This window comes from Equus quagga, chromosome 8 (genome assembly GCF_021613505.1).
Source record: "Equus quagga isolate Etosha38 chromosome 8, UCLA_HA_Equagga_1.0, whole genome shotgun sequence".
NCBI lineage: Eukaryota > Metazoa > Chordata > Mammalia > Perissodactyla > Equidae > Equus > Equus quagga.
The window spans coordinates 63760260-63786369 of NC_060274.1; the positions used below are offsets into that span (position 1 = coordinate 63760260).

At 39.2% G+C, this 26110-nt stretch overlaps 1 protein-coding gene across 1 annotated transcript in view; it reads left to right on the forward strand.

Moving 5' to 3' along the window:
- The window catches only part of ASB4 (ankyrin repeat and SOCS box containing 4), a 66607-nt gene that overhangs the window by 19821 nt on the left and 20676 nt on the right, over positions 1–26110 (forward strand). The window lies entirely within an intron of this gene.

Genomic DNA, 26110 nt, shown 5'->3' on the forward strand with positions numbered 1-26110 from the left:
CCCTATAGGAGATCTGGCTGGACTTTTTATTTGAGGAATCTTTGACATAGTTCCTTTAGATCTTTTTCTTAGGCTGCTCAGATTCTCCAAAGAAAACTCTACTTGGTTTCTTCCTGGAGGGTCATGGCCTGGGTGCTGGTTTTCTAGGTGCTGAGTTAGGGAAAAGGGCTGGGAATGCAAATCCATTATACATGTGGTCTAGAATGCTCTGCCCTCTCCTCTTGGCTGAGCTAACTTCTACTCCTACTTAAGGCCTTAGTTCAGACATCAGTTCCAAAGATCAGTCTTCCTGAATTCCCTTAAATGAAGTTAGGTCCCTATGTTATTCTGTATTCTCATAGCACGTTGTAGATTTCCTTTGTGACATTTATATTTTATTTGTTTAATTCTTTGATTAGTATTGCCTCCCTCACTAAATCATAAATTTCATGAGAGCAGAGTTTTGCTTAGCATAGGCCAGTACATAGTACATATCAGTTGTTGATTGTTGAATATTTGTTGAACGTTCATTTAAGAACAAGTCCTAGAACTAGGGAGGAGAGTGTGGTTGAACCAGAGTAATTCCATCACCATTACTGGCACAATGACTCTCGGTTCATAGTCTATTGCACTCTGCTTCTTTTCTTATATGAAGAGAGTATGTCAGGGAGGAGGGAGCTGTCAGAAGTGTCAAATACTGCCGAGAAATCCAGTAAGTTGAGAGTTAAAAAGTTTCATTTGGATTTAGTAACATGGAGGGACTTACAGATCATAGCAATCAGTTGAGTGATGGACACAAAAATCAGAATGGAGCAGACTAACAACCAAAAAGAAGCTTGTCTGTGAATGTGAACAAGCTTTTAAAGAGTATTTGTGAAGAAGAGACAAGAGGGCAGATGAAGAGGGAAATGAGGTTGAGAATTCTTTTCTTTTAGATGACAGAAACATGAGCATTTAAAAAAACTGATGGCAAAATCCACTAATAGGCAGACAGTAAAGACAAAGGAGAGAGGAGGGGTAATCTGTGGTGTGAGGATTCTGAGAAGTGTGGGGAATGATGTCGAGAACCAGGTAAAGTATTGGTTCTAGGGAGGAGAACACCTGTTCCATTGTAGCTGGAGGCAAAAAGGGAGAGGATGGGAGATGATATCTGTGAGAGTAAGGCTATAAAGAAGTTTCCATATGAAAGGTATTTTCTGTGTAAAATAAGACATGAGGAAATCCGAGCGTAAAGCAAGAGGGAAAAGAGTTAAAGGATTGAGGAAGTGAAACGGGCTTGAAATAATTATGACGGAGAGTGGGGGAATAAGGTAAGAAGAGAAACATTGGATTACTGAGCAGTCTTGAGGACCTAGTTTTTGACTTTACAGTGGCACCAGTCTTGTACAGATGGCACCTCACCTGTAGTGTGGTTTTTGCCATATTGCTCTCAGCTGTTGGGTACAGGTGCTGAGACAGTAGTTAATTGAGTTCATTCATGGCATCAGGTGGGTGCTATGAGGAGTTGGAGATAGTTTAAGGTTTTGGCAAAAGAGTTATTGAAATGGTGGAATATGGAATTAAGCTGGATAAAGAGGGGAGAAAAGAAGGAACATCTAATGGACAAAGAGAACAGAGAGAGGGATTCTAATGAAACTAAGATACAAGAACAGGCAGTTATGGCCAGAGAATTGAATGTAGGAATTCGTGATTTCTGGAGACTAATCAATTGAGGGTAATGACTCAGTCAGGTGTGACTGTGGGTGGGAGTCACCAGGTCAGAAAGGAGGAGAAAGTCATGGGAGAGAATGAGATCCATACATTGAGGAACCTGGGCATTGGGTGGTCGTCCCTGTGGGCACCGATGTCACCCAGGATTTGTGTGGAGAGGAATAATGTAAGTCAGGTGCCAAAATCTTCAGGAACTGATGTGGAGATATATGTATTCAGGAAGGAGGGTACGTGGTAGAGATGAAAAAGCAGAGCCCCAAAGAAGCAGGGATGTTCTTTTTATTTTTATTTATTTTTTCAACAGAATTAGGGAGTAATTGGAAGCAGCAATAGGGAGTCAGCTATATGAAAAAGAACACCCAGCTGTATACTGCAGGCCAGAGTTAAGCATCCCGCATCTGTTCTTTGAGATTGGAATAGGGCAAAGCTAGTTTGGTTGCCATGGTGACCAACGCCATGTCTCCAGGCTCATTAATCCTGTGTTCCAAACTAAGCACTTAGCGATAGCTTCTGAATAAATGCAACAAAGCTCTGCATACTGAAAAGGGCACGTTCGTGTTAAGCAGGGGAAAAAAGGTTTTCAATTTCATTCATTAAACTTGAGTAAATAATTCAATATCTTTGTGCATCAGTCCTCCTAGCTAATGAATAAGGATAAATGCTTAATGGAAAATCTAGCCTAATAAAGTTAACAGCATCGGCTTTACATGTAAAGGAAATTGATGTTGCCTGTATATATGCATATAAAGGAGAAAATGGAGAGGAAAATGACATATATTAAGCATCTACCATGTGGAATGTCAGGTACTTTGAAATAAAATGTCTCATTTAGTCCTTGCAACAACCGTGTGAGGTGCATATTATTCTCTTCATTTCGTAGATGAGGAATCAGAAACGCAGAGAAGTAAGGCCCCAATTCACACAATTGGTAGGATTCAAGCAGGTGCCATTCTGCCTGGTTTGGGTCCATGATGGTCCTACTATGCCTGGTTGGAAATTGTATACTGCTTTTCCTTTTGGAACATTTGGCTAATTAAAAAATTAGGAGAAAAGTTTCTGCTAAGGTGACACTGCCTACATAAAAGAGAAGTTTAAATGCTGTATTAGAATTCCATTGGCTTAAAAAAAAATTCACTACCATCGATGTTTTTAAATGCTTTTCTTGAAAAAAAAAAAAAAGAGGAGAAGACAACTGGGTATATTAGAAGCATGTTTAATTAAAAGATGGCAAAACTGTCAATGCTTCTTCCGAAATGAATCTCCCCAAAGCAATCATTTATCCCCACTTTGCCATTTCCTAGTGCATAGAAAGTTTGATGTTGCAAAGCTGACCCTCAACACAGAAGCTGATTTTTTTCTTCTAAGTATAAAGCCTTTATTTGGATTTACTGGATGTGCTCCCACAAAGGTGTAGATAAATGATCAAAAAAGATATATCAAAAACCCATTGGGGCCGGCCTGGTGGTGCAGTGGTTAAGTTCGCATGTTCCCCTTCAGCAGCCCGGGGTTGGCCTATTTGGATCCCAGGTGGGGACATGGCACCGCTTGGCAAAAGCCATGCTGTGGTAGGTGTCCCACATATAAAGTAGAGGAAGATGGGCATGGATGTTAGCTCAGGGCCAGCCTTCCTCAGCAAAAAAGAGGAGGATTGGCAGCAGTTAGCTCAGGGCTAATCTTCCTCAAAAAAAAAAAAAAAAACTCATTAATTCGTTTTCCTTAAAATTAAACTCTTTAATTCAAAGCAACACTTTGATCAATGTCTAATTTCTGCCTCTAACAATGTGATATAGTAAGGTTTAAAATATATAGAAACAACTAGGTGCAAGTTAAAGATCCCCGTCACTAAACTCAGCTGTGAGCGATTTTTTAATCCAAATACGAATTGTTTTGGTCTCACCTATATGAGTGTCCCAGGTCTATTCTCTTAAATTTGGGTTGCTTACTGCTGCCCCAGATGATTCCCACGTGTTGCATCAGAGGGAAAGTGTTAATTACAGCCTTCTCTTCCCCTGTTAGTATTACAAGTTTCCTTCTCCGACTGGCTCTCTACTTTGAATTCTGTCCGAGGCCATATGTGACTTGCGTTGTGAGTGTTCAGTCTGGCTGTGTTATCTTTGTTTTACAACTAGCAGAGTCTGAAACCAGAAATTGAAGGATGAAGTTTCCTTGGGCTTGTACTACTTTATTTTTTTTTTCTATCAGCACTTCTCTAATTTGTTTATTACTTAGAGGAGCCTGGATCTTATTATCCACTGAACATTTTAAACACCATTTAGCAAAAGATATCAGATTTATAAGCAGAAATGCAACTGTTTTCTTTGTAATTTCCATAAGCAACAATTCATGGAAGATAACTTAAACAATTTCAGAAGGAGACTCAAGGGCCCAGATTTGGAGGTAAAATGGTCAAATCAAACAAAAGCCTTAGGCTGCCATCTCAGTTTTCCATTAAGCTAACCAAGAAAACACACAAATAGGGGAAATGGCAAAAACATCAGAAGTGGAGGCTAAGAACCAAGCACATATGCCAGCTTCCTGAAGAAGTTGCTACTAATTAGAAAGCTAATGGGAACAGAATAAAAGTGGACCCCTCTTTTTTCTGAGATAAAACATCCTCTGGCAGTCAGAAGAGGTATTAGCCACCCCCCACTGAGAGCCACTGAGGGCTTCAGACTTCTGGGGAGGCCCTGAGAGCATCCTTGCCTTTGTTTACTGGGGCCTTAGAAGTCCCGGCAGCCCTCAGAAACGCTCTCCAATTAAGAGGGGCGCCAACCAGAGAACCGAGTGGAAAGGCAGGAAGCTAATTACTTCTTGCAAGCAAAGCTGAATTAACCCGGTGGAGGGCAGAGGAAAAGATTGAGTAAGAGTCCTGAGAAAAGGTCTGCTTGGACTTAATAATAGTAACAACTGGACATGGCATTTCTATTGCATGCCTGGCACTTTATCCATACTCTCATTTAATCCTCACAACTATCCTGAGCTTAATGCTATCTTCCCCATTTGCAGATTAGAACACCAAGTTGCTGAATGATAACACCAGGTTTTGAACGCAGATTGACTTCAACACAGAGAACTTGCTTTTCCACTAGGTGGTGCTGCCTCTCCTGTGCTACTCAGAATCCCGCCAGGAATGTAACTAGTCTTGGGACTGCCCCGTTGCCTTGTTCTGTGAATTTTGTCCCCATTGTAGACTGGACCTGTTGTCAGTAAGGCTACCACTTGCTCACCTTCTTCTAGAACTGCCTGGTTCACAGCTCCTGATGAAGGGAAAGCTTAGGTTATGTTCTCTAATACCCCATCTTCCCTGCCACAGCCAACTAGACCAGTTATTCAACCCGAGGGCCTCAAATATGGCATAATAGGAAGGGAGGAACTCAAGTATAGTGCTTAAGCATGTAGGGTCTGGAGTAAGATTTCCTGAGTTGAAATCTTGACCTCTTTCCTCCATTCCCTACCTACATGAGTGAGGGCAAGATTTAACCTCTTCAAATCTCAGCCCTCATTTGTAATGGGGATATTGATAACAATCCAAGTGGATACCAGGGAACTCAAACAAGGGTTCATGGATCTTCACGTGTGGCTCTTTCCCCACCCCTTACCTTTGTATTGTCTAGAAACGCATGTCCCTAAGTCCGTTATATTAAACACTGACTCTGGGACTGTCAACAGACGTTCAAAAAGAGAATTCCTTGGTCAAATAAGTTTGGGAAAATGCACGTTAAATTAGACAGATTTCCTCACCATAGGGCTTCTCAGAATCTTTCATATGCTAATGTGAATTGTAAATATACAAAGGTACACAGAATCTACAACTTTATTTAACCACAGAGCCTTTATTTTTAATGCATTTTACAATACTAATATGCCACAGAATAGACTGAGAAATACTGGCTTAGAAGAATGAAATTGGGGTTTACAGCTGGAAGAGGAACTCACGTTGGGTGCAGCAAGATCTTAGCCCTGTGTATATCAGTCTTCCCTCCAGCTCCCTGTCTGGGTGCAAATGCTATCTCACTGTAGCAGGCAGAACAATGATTCTCCAAAGACGTCCATATCCTATCCCTGGAACCTGTGCCCGTGTTACCTCATATGGCAAAAGGGATTTTGCAGATGTGATTAAATTAGTGGCTTTGAGATGGGGAGATTATTTTAGATTATTCCAGTCAGCTGATCACCTTAAAACTGGAGAAACTTTTTGGGCTGTTGTCAGAGGAAATGTGATTATGAAAGGAAAGTCAGAAAGATTTGATGCGAAAAAGACTCTACCCACCATTGCTGGCCTTGAAGATGGAGGAAGGAGGCCATGAGCCAAGGAATGTGGGTGGACTTTAGAAGTTGGAAAAGGCAAGGAAACAGATTCTCCTAAAAAGAATCCAGAAGGACCACAGTCTCACTGACTCTTGATCTTAGTCCACTGTATTAGTCAGAGTTTTCCAAAGAAACAGAACAAACAGAGAGAGACAGAGATTAAGAGAGAGAGAGAGATTGAGAGAGACCGAGAGAGATTTATTTTAAGGAATAAATCTCTGTGGAGAAACAAGTCCAAAATCTGCAGGGTAGGCCAGCAGGCTGGAGACTCCGGGAAGACTTACAGTGTGAATCCAAAGGCGAATTCCTTCTTGCTCAGGGGAGGCCAGTCTTTGGTCTATTAAGACCTTCAACTGATTGGATGAGGCCCACTCACATTATGGAGGATAATCTGCTTTACTCAAAGTCTACTGATTTAAAAGTTAACCTCATCTAGGAAACACCTTCACAGAAACAGCCAGAATAATGTTTGACCAAATATCTGGGCACTGTGGCCCAACCAAATTGTCACATAAAATTAACCATCATACCCACTGAGACCTGCATTGGACTTCTGATAATAAATTTGTGTGTTTTAGGCCACTAAATTTGTGGTAATTTGTTACAGAAACAATAAGAAACTACACTCATGCTCTACCCACTCCAAACATTGTCTACTGTAATGCTAGCCATTTCCTACTGAGGACTTGCTCATCTGTCTCTTGGTTTTGGTACATTTCCCTTGTTCCGTCATCAGGAATGATTTTAATTCTGGTGTAGATTACCAATACGAACTCACCCTCCCATCTCCTGGACCTCTACAACTCTAACAACGCTCCTCTCATTCTAGGTCAGCCATCCACTCACATGATCACATCCTGCCCCTTTATATTGCGCCAATATTTTTATTTCCTGTCTTTTCAGCCATCATTCTCTCAGTTACACCTTACTAGTTCTTCAATGTCATGGTGACTCCAGTTCCTTGCACCTCTTTTTAGCCAGGTCTGCCAATCCTTCATAGCTTCATTTCGTTCCCTCCTCAGTCTGGGTTTCCTGGTTGACTTGCACTGCTATCCCACCAACATTATGATTTTGCCACGGCAGGGTTCTTCTGGACTGATACACCTCTCTCTATTTACTGTTGTGTCTATAAAAATACAGTAAAACCCCCAAAATCCTTTAACAACAGCTATGTAAACTCAATATATGAACAAACTATAAACCAAAGAATGAATGACATTTCTATTAATTACATCATCAAAGGGAATGGATTGGGATGTACATTTTTGATGAGATGCCGCATGCTCTACCCTCTTAAACAAAACAGCACAGGTGGCCCCCCAAGAGTTAGGGAGAGAGATTGACACTAACATTCAGTGTCTGGCTTCAGGGTGCGCAAATTCTCCCTCCCCTTAACTTCTTTATCAGTCTACATCCATTGAGAATACCTCACGGCATGCAGCATGTCAGGCATTGGAGAAGATCTTGTATTCTCAGACGATTAGTCATTACCTGTCTTACAGAGCTCTCAAGTATGAAGACGGTAAGAAGTCCAACTGGGAGTCTATGAAAAATACACTGGCCCACAGGGAAGAAACGTTACTCTGACAACTCGGGAGAGGATAATTCTGAAACTGCCTTTCTGCAAGAAATAGACAAAAATTTTGGAGCCCTCTGCTTAATTCCATCCAAAATTTGAAGGAGACATGACTTCTGTGAAAGCTAAGCAGATAACGGGCTGAGATAAAGGCAGCAATGCAAAGGGAGCTGCGGAAATAATTTCCCTCTTCTGTCAACCTCAGCGGCTCTCCTAAACCTTTATGTAGGCACACCTCCAGTTTCACCAGCTTGGACATAGGCAACATCACACATATGTACCCCAGGGTAAACCAACTCTGATCCTCTACAGACTGTCTTACAAGAAGTCTTTCCCCGAAATCTCCTTTCCTGATTTGAATCCCCAGCAGTCACCTCTGTTCAAGCAATGAACTGTTCTTTCTGTAAACCAATGGTTGTAGAAAGAACCCAGGTGTTCCCTCTGGGCTAAAGGACTCCTCGCTCATGGTCCAGAATGCTGGTTGCTCCAGAGATGGGCTTCATCACCATTGCTTTGCTGCGCTGCTGCCACTGAAAGGGGAAGGCCCATTATTGCTTGATTAATTCCTTCTCATGCAGTTGGTTTCTGCTAACCTAATGCCCCACTTGCTGCTCCTCCTCCTCCTCTCATTCTGCCTCAGGAGTGGGAGTACCACTCCCATTCATACCTCATCATCTCCCTGTCTCATTCCAGTCCTGCCTCCATGTGGCCAGGGCCATCACCTCCACCCCTGAGGCTGATCCAGGGCTCCCCTAGTTCTGAGTCCAGAACAAAGGAAATTTTGTCCTTGGGTAGAGAAAGAAGTCATTATTCACTTTCTCCAAATTTGTGGCCTTTTAAAAAAAAAAACAAACAAAAACCCCAGCAAACTTCCCCAGGATTAACCTCTTTTTCAGTTGAATAACAATGGCAGCATTCATTTTCTTCAGCAAAAACATCATCCCAATCATAAGATATGGTCTGCTTTCATGAGCCCAACAAGATTAGCACAAAATAGTATGATAATACTACATTTTCCAAAGTCTGAGTTATGCAGTCCTATCTATGGTTACTTTGCTAAATTCTAATCAATGTCTTTTTGGAATTAAAAAGATAAAAAATAAAACAAGTATAAAGTGACTGAGTTCAGTGCCTGCATCTGATTGTTCACATCTAGAAAGATACCTTTTCCTTAAGGTTGAGTAAATTAAAAATAAACATAAGAATAAATAAACATGGGCTCTATGAGAAAAAGTCTGCCTCCCAAGGGAGGAGAAGCAATAATCTGAGGAGTTGGCAGCTAAGCTTTGATATGAAAAAGATTCGCTTCAGGAGAAAGAAGGAAATAGTTTGTTATTTGTTTCCTGTTTTCAATATGTTTAAAAAAATACAGGTAGCTGTTGAAGATGAAGAAGAAAGTTGTTATGGGAACAGACCACATGCAAAATGGTTTAGTTTAATAAGCATTTATAGAGTCAAGCTGTTTTTCTATTCCCTCACTGGCCTTTCTTCAGTCTTGTTTCCTGGATTTGTTTCTCTTTTCCACGTTTAAACGATGGTGGGCCCCAAAGCTCAGTCAAAGGCACACTTTCCCCATCTAAACTCACCTTATCTAGTCTCATGGCTTCAAATATCATCAGATGGTGTTTGCTCCCAGATTTGTATCTCCCAGCCTGATCCTGTCCTCTGAACTCCAGCTCGTCTATCCAGCTCCATATGTCCCATCTCCACTAGATGTTGCATGAGCCTCTCAATCTTATCATGTCCAGACAGAAACTGTTTCCTGACCCTGCCTCCATGCTCTCCATCTTAATAAATAACAATTCCTTCTTCCAGTTGCTCAAGCTAAAAGCCTAGAAGACATCTGTGTTTCCTCACTCTCCCTCACACCTCACAAGCCTCAAAACCTGTTGGTGCCATCAAAATAGATTTCCAGTCTGACTACTTCAAACACTGCGACCCCCTAAGCCAAGCTATGTTATTTCTTCTTAGACTACAATAGTAAACTTTCAGTAATTTCCCTGCTTTCATGCTTCCCCTTTTTACAGTCTACCCTCAACACAGCCAGCCCAAGTGATCTTTACGAAAGGTAAATCAGACCATTTCTGTCTCCCATGCTTCCCCTCATGTTTAGAATATGTCTGAAGTCTTTCCCATGACCTTCTGAGCCTGATCTCATCTGATCCCTGCCTGCCTGGCCAGTGCTGCTACCTACTACTCCTCATCTTACTCACGTCTTTGGATGCTTACCTTCTTTGCATTTTCTGAACACATCCAGCTTGCTCCTACTTACCTCAGAGCCTTTACCCTTGCTGCTTCCTGTGTAAGGAAAGCCTTTCCCCATGCTCTTCAGATGGTTTACTTCCTTGCTGCACGAATGTCACATCCTCAGAGAGCCTTTACATGAAAAGTTGCTTCTTCCCTCATCTCATTCTCCATCACTTACCCGGCTTTATTTTTCTTCACTACCTGTAACTTTGTCTCATGTGTATATATATATATATATATATATATATATATATGTAAATTCCATGAAGTTAAGGATATTGTCTGTCTTATTTACTATGGTATCCCCAGAGCCTAGAACAGTAGCTGCTACATAGCAGGGGCTCAACAAATATTTGTTGAACAAATGAATGTACTGAGCACCAGGGATTCAAAGACAATTGGAAACAGCATCTGTTCTCAAGGATCTCAAAGTGAGGAGAGAGATACCTAAGTCTGCTATTCATTAGAGTGAGGTAATAAAATTGTTACAGTGGAGGGACAAGTAGCACAGCCTGCGGGGTAAGGGAGGGTTTTCTGGAAAACATAGCACTGGCCCTTGAAGGATGAGTGGCGTTAACCAGTCAAAGAAGAAATGAAGGTCACTGCAGATCAAGGAAACAACATAAGCAAAGATACGTAGGTGTTTGCAGAGAACTGCAGACACTCAGTAATTAAAGCAAAGTGTGAGACAAAGGACAGCAGGATGGAAGCGTGGAGAGGTAGGAGGCGGATTTTGGGTGGCCTTGTCTCTTATGAGAAAAAGTTTAGACTGTATCATATAGAAAATGGAAAGCTATTATAGGATTTTAAGAGAGAGAACGATTTGGTCAGACATGCTTTTTAAATACATTACTTTCAGAATTATGAAGGGTGAATTTGAGCACATGAGAGCCTATGAGGGAAATGCAAATGTACAAACTAGGCAGTGGTGATAGGATGGAAGTAATAGTGCCAAGAGTCGGTGGTTGATGAGAAGGGGCAGGGCGATGAGGAAGAAGAGGAATGGAAGGTGAATTTCTGAGCTGCAGTTTGATGTGCTAGAGTCACAGCAGTGCTATTTATTGCAATACAGCATATGTGAGTGAAAGGATTAAGAAGGAAAAGACTTTAGTTTGGGAATAAAACTTGGTTAAGTTTTAGTGCACAATGGGCCTCCGAATGGATTTGTTCCAAATGCTGTTGCACATATAGATCTGAAACTCAGGGGTCAGCTCAAGACTGTTTATATATTTCTTAGCAGCTTTAGTACAATATAATTCACTTTCATATAATTCACCCATTTAAAGTGTGTGATTCAATGGCTTTTAGTATTTTCACTGAGTTATACAACCACCACCACAACCAATTTTAGAACATTTCATCAGCTAACAAAAAACTTGTACTTTTTAGCAATCACCCTCCAATTTCTCATCCCCAGCCCCTTAGCCCTAGGCAACCACTAATCTACTTTCTGTCTCTGTGTACTTGCCTATTATAGCCTTTTCATATAAATGGAATCATATAATACGTAGCCTTTTCTATCTGGCTTCTGGCTTCTTTCACTTTGCAAGTTTTCAACGTATTTTGAAGTGAAATGAAACAATGTATTAGTAGTTCATTCCTTTTTATTGTTGAATAATATTCCATTATGTTGATATACCACATTTTTGCTCATCTATTTATCAGTTGATGTATGTTTGGATTGTTTCCATGTTTTGGCTGTTATGAAAAATGCTGCTATGAATGTTCACGTACAAATGTTTGTGTGGACATTTGTTTTCATTTCTATTGGGTATATACCCAGGAGTAGAATTGCTTGGTCATATGGTAACTCTGTGTTTAACTTTTTTTTTTTTGGTGAGGAAGATTTGTCCTGAACTAACATCTGTTGCCAATCTTCCCCTTTTTGCTTGAGGAAGATTGTTGCTGAGCTAACATCTGTGACAATTTTTCTCTATTTTATATGTGGGACACTGCCACAGCATGGCTTGATGAGAAGTGTGCAGGTCCGTGCCTGGGATCCAAACTACAACCCTGGGCTGCCAAAGCAGAGTGCGTGAATTTAACCACTACACCACCAGGCCAGCCCCAAACTCTGTGTTTAACTTTTTGAGAAGCCGCCATACTGTTTTCCAAAGTGACTCCACCATTTTACATTCCCACTGTAGGGGAGGAAGACATTTCCTCTATCCAGTCTAGGTCCTTCTGGCTGGGCTATGAATTAAATTCACAGGAGACAGAATAACAGTAGAAAATTAAACAAAGCTTCATAACATGTATACGTGGGAGAGATTCAGGAAAACTGAGCCAAAATGGCAGAGGTTCTCATCTTAAATACCATCTTCAGCTACAAAGGAGGATGTTGGGAGTCGGGGAGTCAGTTATGGGAGATTACCAGAAAAGTACAGTAAACAAGAGTGAGGTTATTATGCAGATTTAAGTCCTTGCCTTCTGCATTGATGAGAATTTCTAGAGATAAGGTCATCCTCCATTCTTCCTGGTACAGAGAGGGAGACACCTTTACAGATGAAGATTTCTCTTACAAATGTAAATGTCTCTTACAAAGGGTAACTTCTACTTTTCAGAGTTCCTGTCATGTCTGCAGTTTTTAAAAGTAACCAGCCCAAAATAATCCTCATGCCAAAGAGACATATCTTGGGGTAGCCAATTCCAATCCCCCACACCACCATCAGTGTATGAGGATTCCTCTTTCTCCACATTCTCATTAACACTTGTTATCTTTTTAATCATAGCCACCCTAGTGGATGTAAGCTGGTATCAAACTGTGGTTTTGATTTGCATTTCCCTGACGGTTAATGACATTGAGCATCTTTTCACGTGGCTACTGACCATTTATGTATCTTCTTTGTAGAGATGTCTATTTATATACTTTGCCTTTTTTAAAAAATGGGTTATTTCTTTTTGTATTATTGAGTTGTAATAGTTATATATTCTAGGTACAAGTCCATTATCAGATTGTTCATATAATTTTGAGAGTCATCTGTTCATAGATAAAATGAAAAGAGTAGTTATGTCTGCTCAAGAAAGTTATGTACAGTAAGAAGTGCAGGGATGAAATGATGATAGCCAGTGTGAAACAATTTAGGGACTGAGAAGAAGAAGGGGAATCATAGAAAAATCATGAAGGAATAGCTAGAGAGGGAGAAGGAAAATCTCAGGGAAGTTTGAAAACTACGATTTTAAGAAGTGAGTCATCAACACCATTGGATATAGCAGAGAAGTATTGTAAGATGAGGATTTAAAATTGTAGACAGGACTGATCAATTAGAAGTCACTGTTGACCTTTGTCAAGCAGTTTCGGTGGAGTGGTGGAGACAGAAGACAGGTTAGGACGGGCTGAGGGGATCACGGATCGTGAAGAAGTGGGTGCAGAAAGCAGAGATCACACTTTCAAAAAGATTGGCTAAAAAGAGGTTGAAAGCAATTGGAGCATAGTTAAAGGGGAGAGAAGAATTGAGAGAAGCTTAAGTATGCTAATAAGATGAGGGCAAAAAGCTGATGGAAAGGGAGATGTTGGATTTATAGTAAAGAGATATTTGTGAGCAATAGTCAACTGCTGGGCATATGATCAATTGCAAAGATGGAGGTGTTGGTCTTGAATTGGAGGAGAGACTCCTCTTCTCTAAAATGAAAGGGAGAAGGTAAAGGTATGTATTGAATTAGTCAGCATTTTTGTTTATCTTACTGCAACCCATAGAAACACAATTCAGCCATGGCAGAAATACTTACTGCTCATCAATATCTAGTTCTCTTCCCCTCCAGGCTCATGGAAGTCTACATTTTCTAGTCTAGTCCCCTTGCAGTTCAGCAGGGTCATAGGACTCTTCTTCCTAATGACATGTGAACAGAAGAAATGAATCACTTTCAGGCTTAGGCAGCGAAAAGCCCATGTAGGATTTTTAAAGTCTATTTCTCCCCCTGATGTGATAGTGGAAGAAACTTCAGGTAGAGATGGGGAAGCCACAAGACAGAGATAGTCTGGATCCCTGAGAGGTCAAATAGAGGAATCGGTTCTGGAACTACAGTGGACTGTGTGAGAGTGAGAAATAAACTTATTGCATTAAGTCACTGAGATTTGAGTGTTGTTACAACAGCATAAGTTAGCATATCCTGATTAAATTCTAGCCTAAGGAAAATTTAGAATATATTGGCAATCAAGGAAGAGTTGAGTAAGTTAGCTAAGGAAAGGATAGAAATGCAACTGGGCTACTAGAACCAGTAATTTGAACTGAATTCAACATGGTAGAGATGTGTAAACCTTCAACAGGGAAGCCACTGCAAGAAGGGCAATAAAATATTTGGTAATGGTAAGACAGTCTGCCCCAGAAGGTTTAGGAATTGTGTGTGTGGATGTATTGGATGGGTCATCTGCAAAGACATTGCAGGATGGTGTCAGGATAGAGATAAAAGAAGGACTGCATCAGAGGCCTATGTCTTCAGTGAAAAAGGGAGAGTGACTGGGAATTTGTGAGATCATAGACAAGAAGGGATAAAGAGGAACCTCATTGGGTGACATAAACCCTAAAAGACGAGGAGTGTACACAAGGGAGTAATGGCTCAGAAGCACCATTGTTGATCTAGAAGAAGGTGGTTCTCAAGTCCAGACCCTGGAGAATGTATTAGAGAAATGGGGACTTAGGGAAAATGGGATTTCATTTAACATTTCATTTAAGACAAGACTATGAAAGATACAGGAAAACATATTTGCCATAGATTGTAAATTGAAAGGGCAAAATTGAAACTAGAACCAGGCAGCCTACTGAAAATATGCTTTGGTGATAGTTAATAACAAACTTGACACGGCACAAAACTGCCTCCTTGACAAAGAAGCACACTTGAAGAAACAATCCCAGAACACGCAGAAAATGAAAAGCCCAGAATATGAAAAAAGAAATCTAATCTTTGAATAGTAGATATTTCTAAAGAATGCTTACTGTTAACAATAAGCAAGACAATATTTGTAAAACTCCTATGAGTGCTCACAAAATAGCAGACATTATTAATATTTTCATAAAGGAACACTGAACAAATGGGCTGTCTTTTGCTTGCACAGAAGCCTATACAAACCTAGGATGGTTTTGAGCTGAGGCAGGTGAAGTTCAAGCTGATGAGGATGAAGACATCTCAGACAAAACAAGTAGCTAAAAAGGATTCTAAATTTCTACCTGAAGTTAATAAATTGAACCAAATTCCTTCTCCAACCCTTGCTCCTATGACCTGTGATAATACTTTCCCCTTGTTTCCTTCTGTTCTCACACATCTTGCAGGCCCTATAAACAAGGACACTAAATACTTTCACTGTCTTAGTAGTTTTTCTAAGAAAAGTGTAACTTTTTAAGGTGATGTTAAAAAGAAAGCCATGAGTAATTTACCATGTTGTCACTCATGCACTGGAGGATTGGGGTTTAAAAAATTGTGACGGGGCCAGCTCGGGGGCATAGCAGTTAAGTTTGGGTGCTTTGCTTCCTCGGCCCAGGATTCAACGGCTCAGATCCATGCATGGACCTGCACCCTGCTTATCAAGCCATGCTGTGGCAGGCGTCCCACATATAAAGTAGAGGGAGATGGGCGTGGATGTTAGCCCAAAGGAAAAAAAAAATGGGAGAGGGGATTTCTTGTCAATGTCTGTAACTTGATAATTAGTGGTAAGGAACATTTTAAAACAAAAAAGATTTTATAGTTTTCAGTTCATAAAGGAATGTTTCCTTTTTGAATATGACCAATATTTAAAACAGAGTAGAAGAACAAACTCCTTGTTTAAAAACACATTTGTTTGGAGATGAAATAGATAGGTTTGGTTCCTGGCAAAATAAATTTTAAAAATCCAAGCCTAGATATATCTTTAATAAAATAACAAATTTTAATAATAAAAGTGGTAAAAGTATACAAACAAATGAACAAACAAAAAGTAGATTGCTTGTAAAGGAACAAAAAACTGGGCAGGCTTCCATTTTTCCGCAATGTTCGGTATTAGAAGAGTAGAATGAACTTATGGAATTTTCTTAAGCAAATTACCCTAGAATTTTACACTCTTTAAATGTTATTTCTGATGTATGATGACAATAGAAAATTAGTCTTAGGTATTTGAGTTCTTAGAAAATATGCCAAAGGGTATCTGCCTGAAAAATTTACTAGACACATATGACTATTAACTGAATCATGCAAAATACATAGGATGTATTCATAAAAAATTTTATTTTTGTTTTCCAGTGTCTCTCTAAATTATTCAAAGAGTCTAGTTTCTCCCTACTGTGGGAGGAAAACTTGGGGGGGCTCCATGTCTTCTCTGGTAACCCTTAGGTAAGAAAAATTCATAATTGTCACTTCACATCTCAAAAGTCAGCCTCAACTCAAAAGTTGGACATGCAGGACTAATAATTCAGACTTTATTTAAATTCTCTTTTCCCCTTGCTCAAGTACGCTGCAGACCGGAAGCATACAGTTGGGGAAGGGGTACATAGTCTCTTTTCCCACTGAGCAGTTCTGGTCCTTCTTATCCATCTGACTAATGGTGAGTTCCAACCCTTGCAGAGCTGGTGCAAGGGAAAGAGAGGAGAGACGGAAGAGCAGAGAAGTTCTTTCTTCTAGGGATCCAGCTTGGCCACCTTCTGGATTTGGCAGATGTTTAAAGCACTACAAGCAGATAAATACATAGGAATAATTAGAATAACTGTAGTTTAGTGATTACAAAATCAAATGCATTAGTTAAAATTGCTTAAGAAGGATTCCGTATTATTTTTGGAAATGAACACAAATTAACGGCCCCAGATTAAATTAATAAATTTGGACAAAGAAGAGCAAATGGTACGTGGGAGAAACAATGGGATGAGTTCCTTATTTTCCGTTAATTGCTGTCCTACAGGGACACACACTGGCTGCCTGTTCAGCCATGCTGCCTACCTTGAGCATGTGGGTCAGCTCACCACTGCAGGACCCCAGCATATTCTAACTGAGGTGGAACCTTTCAGGCAGCAGGTAAAATTTTAAGTTTAGCTACTAGTCCACCCTTTTCCTTTCTTAGATAGTAGGTAGCCAATTGAAACTTTTCTAGTTGTACAGAGGATTCATAATATATCATGCACTGGCTGCAAGGACTCAATTTAGTTTTTCCAGGGTGGGTTGGAGGAAGGACAGGCCACATAATTTGTGGGGTCCAGCACAGGATGAAAATGTGGGGCCTCCTGTTAAAAAATATTAGTAGGAATTTCAAGATGATGACAGTAAAGCATTAAACCAAGGGTGGGGTCATTCCAAGTGCGGGGCCCTGTTTTGAGCCAGCTGTAGTCGGGGATTGCTGGCTGCATTGCAGTATAGCTCATATCTCTGCATTTCTAGTTAAAGGCCAAAATGACCTCAGCTTGCAAGTTGTAATAATTTAAATACTGTTTATTAGTTGAAAAAACTTTTATAATTAACCAACGATAAAACATGCAAGGCTAGATTGAGGTTGCAAAACTGAATATAACACCTTAACAACTTTGACAATGTAAATTGTAGCTGTCAGAAATGAGATGTGTAAGTATAGGAGAAAAATAGCTTGGAGATATCCTCATTTCATAAGACAGGCAGCAAGAAATAGTGTAATAAATTTATGGATAGGATTTAAGTGTAATAAAACTTTAGTATTTCTACAGAAGAATTAAAACATGATGAAAATTTAACTATTGAAAGAAGGAGGGATTAGTATAAATAAGTAAAAACTTACCTTTTATATCAGAAAGCAAAAAATACTATCTAAAATTTGATAATAAATCTATAAATAAGTAAATTAGCTGGGGTTGTGGAGATAACTACCAAAAGATGTAAAAACAAACATAGTTAAAAGAGATGTCTTTGTAAATGCATGTATTCTAGAAAATTATGGATCAAATTCTTCTATACTTTTGATTTTTTAAAAACATGTTCTTTGTTATTTAATAAAAATAATTTTGAAAAACCAGAGTAAGTTATTCCAACAGAAAGATATGATATAAATTTGGTTATTCAAGAAGATGAGTCTATGAAAATAGATACATATTCCCTTATTTTGGTTCCCAGTGCCTCGTGCTCATGAGGGCAGAGCTTATTGGAAGCCGTACAGCTGCTCGACAACAAAAGTCTATGTAAATTAATTATTAAAAGGCATACTCTATCACTAGATAAAAAATACCTTATTAAAAGTATGTCTAATCTAAAATGATACAGCTTAGAAACAAAAGCAGAAGGAGAAGATACATCAGGATGTGTAAGCAGAATAGAAAATTAGGCAAGTCTTCAAGGAAAGATGATGGCATCGTCCTTCCCCCGAAACAAAAATGAAATTAGAACAACAAAAAGAGTCTCTGCTTTTTTGTTTATCTGTGAATGTTTTTCTTTTACAATGATATTGGATTAAAACATTTAAAAAGGGTATCAAATATGCCATCAATACTAAAACCAAAAGAATATTTTAACTTTTTACCACAAACTTTAAGAAGTGTCATATTAAAATACAATGGTTTAGATGAAAGATTATAAAACCCAGACTTCTTATATGGCCTAAAATGTCCAACATCACCTTTGTAGCTTCAACTTTACTTTCTGTCTTTCTTCCCCTCACTTTTTTCTGTTCCTTGAAGGTGCCAAGCTTTCCTCCCCGACTTGGGCCTTTGTTTTTGCTGTTCCTTCAGCCTAGAGTGCTTTCCTCCCAGATTGTTCACAGCTGCTCTCAGGTCAGAGGTCATTTCCTCAGTTCCCAGCCCCCATGGTCACTATCATTACAACTTGTTATATTTGCTTCATTGTATTTGTCACTATCTGAAATTATCTTGTCACGTATTTACGTGTGCGTTTATTTTCTCTCTCTCAACTAGTACGGAAATCTTGATCATTTTATACACTGGTCTCTCTCTGTACCTGACACAGAATAGAAACAGAATAAATATTTGCAGAATGAATGAATGAGTCTTGAGATGAACATTCGATCCCTTTTATTGAAGAGTTCATTTAAAAAAATGGAGGAAATGTTCAATGTTGGGCTAGTTAGGACCAAAGGTGTATGTGGCTTAAGGGAAAGTCAAAACCCCTAGAGAATCCAGAAAACATGATAGGATTCCTCATTTTTGCTCTTCTAATCTAGAGGAAGGTGAAAGGGGCTGGACTGAAGACGAGGAAGAGAGAAACGATTTAAATGTAGGGCTGTGACAAAGCAATCCCCAGGGAAATTTGTGCTGGGGTAGTCTATCAAATAACAAGGTGCATCCCTGAGTCAAGGAATAATTTAAATCTTGAGAGTGTCCCCCGGCAGAGGTGGTAGGCTCTGCGATGCAGGATGTTACGTACAGAGAGAGCAGAAACAACAAACAACACTAGCAGCTGTTCAGCTGGTCCTACCTCTTCCAGCCGCTGCAAGACTGAACCAAGGGGTGAAAACATTCAACACTGTCTCCAAGCTCAGATTTACTGGAGAGTGGACAAACAAGGTACATGGCTGGAGGGAAATTCAAAGAAGTGGAAGATTCAAGAAGATAGCACCCTGTTGTTTTAGATCTAAAGAAAGCTTGGATCTCATAGATCTAATAGAAGTCTTGGATAAAACTGCCTCCATCAGAAGTTAATAAGCTGAGAGGGTATTCTGGAAACAGAGTCACTCAATCTGGAGGACTGCCCATTCCCTTCCAATCCCAACTCCTAAATTTTTATTTTTAGGAGTTTATTATTTAGCTTTTCATTTGCCTTTTATTTATCTGACATTTAACACACACACACACACACACACACACACAATCTAATTTGTGCTTTTGCAACACTGTTAGTCTTTGGTCCCAATACTGTTATTAAATAGTCCACTATTTTTCCGCTGATTGGTACTACCCATATAGTTTTTAAGAACACAAAATAATAGCATATGTGTTGCTTATGGATACATACATGAATAATAAAAGAAGAAAAATTTACAGGGGAATGACAAAAATCAACTTTAGAGTCGTAGTTATCTCTGAGGAGAAAGAAAGGGAAGGAAGAAAGGAGAAATGAGCTGGTTTTCTTTCTGTAAAATTTTATCTTGGAAAAAAGAAAACTAAAGCAAATATGGCAAAAATAATATCTGTCAAATATGAGTAATGATATATAGATGTCCGTTATAATATTTTTCCAGAATTTTCTATAGATTTGAATTATTTCATAATTTGTAAAAAATCTTAGATTTAGTGCAGATGTAATAATAGCTATTTAGATGTTACTACACTGTGGATTTCTAACCTAACTCCATTTTATACATAAACACAAAATACTTTTGAGTTGTAAATAAATATGGACATTTCCAGGAATGCAACTCTGGTATAAATCAAGACAAGATTGGACTTGAATTTATTCAGAATTTTACCAAGATTCTTGCTTATTTTGGAATACCACTCACCATGGCAATGACATTTGTGGTATTTGAATTACAATACAAAATACCTCTGTCAGTTCAAATATGTAGCTGTCAGGATTCTACTTATGGGGTCAAGCAAATCACTATTTCATTATGACATCTAAATTAGTCATTAACATATTGAATTTGACACTACATCACTGTAATTTATTTATATTATTTGTAACAATAATAACTATGTAGTTATAATTATCAGAAATCACTTTGTTTTTGCCTGTACATGTTGGCTAGGCATTGTACTTATTTTTAACAGATTATTTCCGAAGGTAGGTGACACTGTCTATGGACTTCATCGCAGAATGGGAAAGGTGTATCTGAAAGGGTTGAGAAGCGCTTGTCTTCTCTCCTCCTCCATCTCCCTACTGATCTCTCCGCTTACTCACAGTCTTTTCAAGAAATCAAGTCCATCAGAACAGCGAGGAAGGCAGCTGCTGGTTTAGGTACATGAAGTGGGGGATGTGGATTCCCTGAGTCTGGGGAGACGGAGAGGTGACAGTTTCTGCAGTGACAGAGACGTGCTCCCTGCTTTCATTCTCATGGAGCTCTTGAAGTGACAGGACTTGGGAATGTGGATGCTTTGGAGAGGACGCCTCTGAGGGCCAACGCATAGCCTGTAGGGAGCAGCAAAGCCCAGAAGATGGCGCCACAATAATGACTGATCGAGGAGGATCGGCCAACCTAACAAACGGGCACTCGGAGGCTGTTCAATTTTACTTGAAAAAAAATAAGGAAATATGAAGTCTCATAACTATGATTCATGAAACTGATTTTATCTGTTGGGGGATAATGAAAGGAGACTATCACACAGTATGGGAGAACAGAAAAAATTTAATATTGACTGGCACCATGTCCCTCGGTAATCCTGGATCAGGATTATCTTTTCCCCTGGGCCTGGCCTGATGGCCAGCCACCATTTCTTGTGGCCAACTCGCAATCTTTCTGTTCACATTCTTACCGCCTCTCCCCTCTTTATCCCATTCTCAGTGCACACAAATCTCTGTCTCCGTTTTCAGATGAAATCTGAAAAGTCCTTGTTCTTTATCAAGCAGTGCAAATTAAAATTTTTATCTATCTCATTTGCTACCATTCCAGCCTGCTTCTGAAGACCATCTTGCATAAATTACTTGCATAAATTAAAGGATTCTTGAAGGGCTTTCTCTCATTAAAAGTTACTTTATCCCAGAAACAATTTACCTTGCTCCCCTAGAATGAAAATTGCTGCAAATTTTGGGGGGTATAGTTTACAGAAATGAAAGAAAAACTTTCACAGAAACAGACCATGTTTCTGCATGGAAAGACTTTAGATTGTAAGAATGTCCATTCTTCCTAAATTGATGGCTACACCAAAATAAGTTTGAGATGAATCAAATGTTAAACATTTTAAAAATCTATAAGAAACTAAATTATCATGCATCTGGATAGTTATGCAACTTCTGAGAAGAGTTGGACATTCTAACACCAAAAAAAAAAGGAAGACTTAGATTACCTGAAGTCAACGTCACTGTATGTAAGAAAAAATCAAAATAAACTGGTTAAAAATTTTTAGCAATTATGATAGCACAGGCTTACATTTTAATTTAATGAAGGGCTCATATAAATGTAAACAATGCAGAATGTCTTCAATGTATAAAAGGACAAACATTTGGGGGCCAGCCTGGGGCCGCAGTGGTTAAGGTTTGCACGTTCCGATTTGGCGGCCAGGGGTTCACCAGTTCGGATCCCGGGCGCAGACATGGCACTGCTTGGCACGCCATGCTGTGGGAGGCATTCCATGTATAAAGTAGAGGATGATGGGCGCAGACATTAGCTCAGGGCCAGTCTTCCTCAGCGAAAAGAGGAAGATTGACAGCAGTTAGCTCAGGGCTAATATTCCTCAAAAAAAAGGACAAACATTTGGACAATTAACTAAAGAAGAAATACCACTAGTTAATAATTACAGAGAAAGTGCTCAAACTAGAATAATAAAATGAATTCAGATTAAAAAAAAAGAGAGAGACTATTTTTTACTTCACACTAGCAAAAATTCTTTTAAAAAATGTATGACAACATACCGGTGAATGAAATAGTACTCTTATGTGTCAAAGAGAGAAATATAAATATTTTGGCAATTATTCATAAAGGACCTTAAAATAGTTCAGATGTTTCAGCTTAATGACTCTATCTTGGGGGAATTTATGCCAAGGAAATACTCCTAAAATTTACATACAAATTTCTTAACTGTAGCATTAGTCATAAGATCAAAACTTTGGAAAAAAAATCTTCACAACCAACAGTAAGGATAAACTCACTCTGCGGAATATTATGTATTTATTTATTTATTTTATTTGAGAAAGATTAGCCCTGAGCTAACATCTGCCACCAATCCTCTCTTTTTTGCTGAGGAAGGCTGGCCCTGAGCTAACACCTGTGCCCATCTTCCTCTACTTTATATGTGGGATGCCTACCACAGCATGGCTTGACAAGTGGTTCATAAGTCGGCACCTGGGATTCCAACTGGTGAACCCCAGGCCACCAAAGTGGAATGTGTGAACTTAACCGCTGAGCCACTGGGCCGGCCCTTGTAGTTATTTTTAAATGATATTTAAAATGATTATATAAAAACATGGAAATGCTTATAATAGTAAACAAAAGGTAATGTTGGTCAATAAAAATATTAAAATATGTCTAACCTAATTATTAAGGAAACAAGTATTCAAACAGTGAGATACCACTATGCATCCACTAGATTGGCTAAAATTAAGTAGACTAAAAATACCAAATGTTGCTGAAAATGTGGCACAACAAGAACTCTCATGCATGGCTGATGAGAGTGTAAACTGGTTCAACAGCTGTTTGACACCATCTAATGAAGCTGAAGATATACATACCCAATGACCCAGCAATTCTACTCATATGTATAGAACCCAGAGAAACCCCAGCACATGGGCACCAGGGGACAACAATGGGCAAAAAGGCTAATGGCAGTGTTTGGAATAGCCTGAAACTGGAAATGTCCATCACCAGTGGGATCATTGAATTGTGGCTTACATGTGCTGTGAGACAGAACACAATAAAATGAATAAATGAGAGCTAAACATCACAACACAGATTATTTTCATCAACATAATGTTGATTGAAAGAAGCAAGTCATAAGAGAATGTGTTTATTATTCCATTTATAAAAAGTTCAAAAATAAATGAAACTATCTTGTTTAGAGATATATACAAAGGTGGTAAAACTATAAAGAAATGCAAGGACGTGATTATCATAATAGACAGGATAATAGTTACCTCTGGCGGGATGGAGGCGTTGTGGTGGGGAAGGATACACGGGAACATGGAGGGCTTCTCTGGGTCTGGGGAAGTTTGGCTTCTTGACCTGGAATATGATTACATCGGTGAAGGCTTTACGAATTTTTTAAACTACACATGTGTATTTTTACATATTACATAAGGCATGTTATATGCCACGGGTTGAATTGTATCCCCCACCCCCAAAAGAAGATACGTTGAAGTCCTAATCCCCAGTACTGCAGCATGTGACCTTGTTTGGAAAGAGTTGTTGCAGATGTAACTAGTTGAGTAGGAGAAGGATGGACCCCTGTTGCAGTACGACTGGTGTCCTTATAAGAAAACAGTCATGTGAAGACACAGAGACACAGAGAGAACGCCATTAAAGATAGAGGCAGACCTTGGAGAGATACATCGACAAGCCCAGGAACACCAAGGATTGCCGGCCATCACCAGAAGCTTGGCGAGAGGCATGAGACAGTCTGTCGCTTAAAGCCCTCAGAAGGAGCCAACCCTGCTGGCATCTCAATTTTGAACTTCCTGTCTGCAGCACTGTGAATAAATTTCTGGTGTTTGAAGCCACCTAGTTTATGGTTCTTTTTTAAGGCAGCTCTAGGAAACCAATACATTGTATTTTCGCATCAAAAATATTTTTAAAAAGTTCCCAAGAACTTATGTTTATACTCTCTAATTTCTTGAATAAATTATAAAAACTAAAATAAAAAAGTAGTTAAATCATCCTACTTTATGTACTCCCTGGAAAAGTTACACTCAGAGTCACAATTCAAATATAAAAATAAGGGTCTTTATTCAGAAAAGGAAACTGCTTGGCATATCTAGTTGTACCAAGAGGTCGAGGATCAATTGTAAATGTTCAAGTACATTAAAAAATAAAGGATGTGGTTTGTTCCAAGTTGGCCTGTAAAATTTTCACCCTGACCCTTTGATTCCCTTCCTTACTGGAAATTCTCCAGTGTATGAAGTGACCCTGCATGTGGCTTCTGGGAAGACATTCTTATTCATTCCATTTCGCACGAGAGCAAAGAAGGGCTGACCTGAAAGGAGACCTGACTGAGAACTTCTTCGGGCAGAATACTGATGAACATGGATGGCTCTGTGAAAGATGATCTCTGGTTATAATTCTCCTTTCCACAAGTTAGGTGTACAGCCCCAGAGTTTCCAGAGCAATGTGCTCTCGGAAACCTCACTAGGGGGTTGATTTTGTATAGAATTGTGAGCATGCGTGTAAGGATATTGCCTTTCTCAAATATGTTCCATATGATCAGAGGACACCATAAAAAAGGGCATAAAGAGGCAATACATGGAGAACAGATTTTTTAAATTAATAAAACGCAATGTGATTTCGCTACTACTTTCAAGTTTTCAAATACCAAAAGAGAGCGAAGTACAGAAAAATTTTCTTCTAGAAAAGTAATGAGGTAGAATAGCACAGTGGTAACAAATTTTGAAGCCAGGCTGTCTGCTTTCAAATCTCTATTCTGTTGCTTCTTAGCTTGGTGTAGTTAATTAGCCTCTCTAAGTACAAATTTCTTCATCTGTAAAATTAGGATAAAAATTGCACTTACTGCAAAGGTGAGTCGATGCTCCTACCAGGTACTGCCAGGATGCTCCCACTTGGAAGCATCCTAGCTACTGCTAGAGTACTCCATGAGGCAACATAAGAAAAGCATTTAGCTCAGAATGTTGCACATGCTAAGTGCTTAATAAATATAAATTGCTGGCATAATAATAATCATAATAAAAGTCTTTCCAGATTTATACTTGAAGTAGATAAAAAATTTCCAGTAGAATTGATTGTAGAGTAAGCTCCCTAGGAGTCATTTAGTTCACCCCATTAAATTAGACAGAGAGGGAAAATTTCAGCTTCTCAAGCTGACCATTCTAGTACTTAACATTCCCTACTAGAAAAATAAAATTCACTTCAGTTTTCTGGTCTGTTAGATAAGTGGGTCGGATTAAAGGACTTCTAAGGAGCTTTCCAAGCACAAAGAATTTGGGTTCCTAAAGGCAGTTGTCAAACTTAAATCAAATATGTTAATCTCTAAATCATCGTCTTTCTTTCAATGACTAGCTTCTACCCCTTTCAACGCAAAATATGGCCTTTAGGCTAGTTTGGTGGTCAAAGTGTTTGGGTTTTTTGTTTTTCCCCAGTTGTCTTCCAAGGAATCCACATTGACTTGGGCGGCTCTGGTAGGGTCATTTTTCAGTCAGAGGCTGGGCAATTTCCATACCACTAAAGTTTGCTTGGACTAAACTTTCAGATTTTCCTGCTTTGAAAGAGACGAAAAACATAATGTTGTGAAACATTCAAAGAAAGTGATAATTTTTAAATCCACTCATATGAGCTCCAAAGGTTTCGATATAACCTTTATTTTCAATAACATTTACTATTTTATTGATAAAAGCTATTTATCTGTAGAGATCACTTTGTGTTTCCAAATCCACCTAGAGTAAGAACTAAAACTCAACAAACAACGCTTCAGCCCTCGGCGGAAATCCTTTGTTCTTTCCCGGATTCCCAGCACCGCTTCCCCGCGCCTCCGACCCGTACGTTTGCTGGTTGTCCAGGAGATGGCACTGTTGTTTCAAAGGAGTGGCTTCCATGGG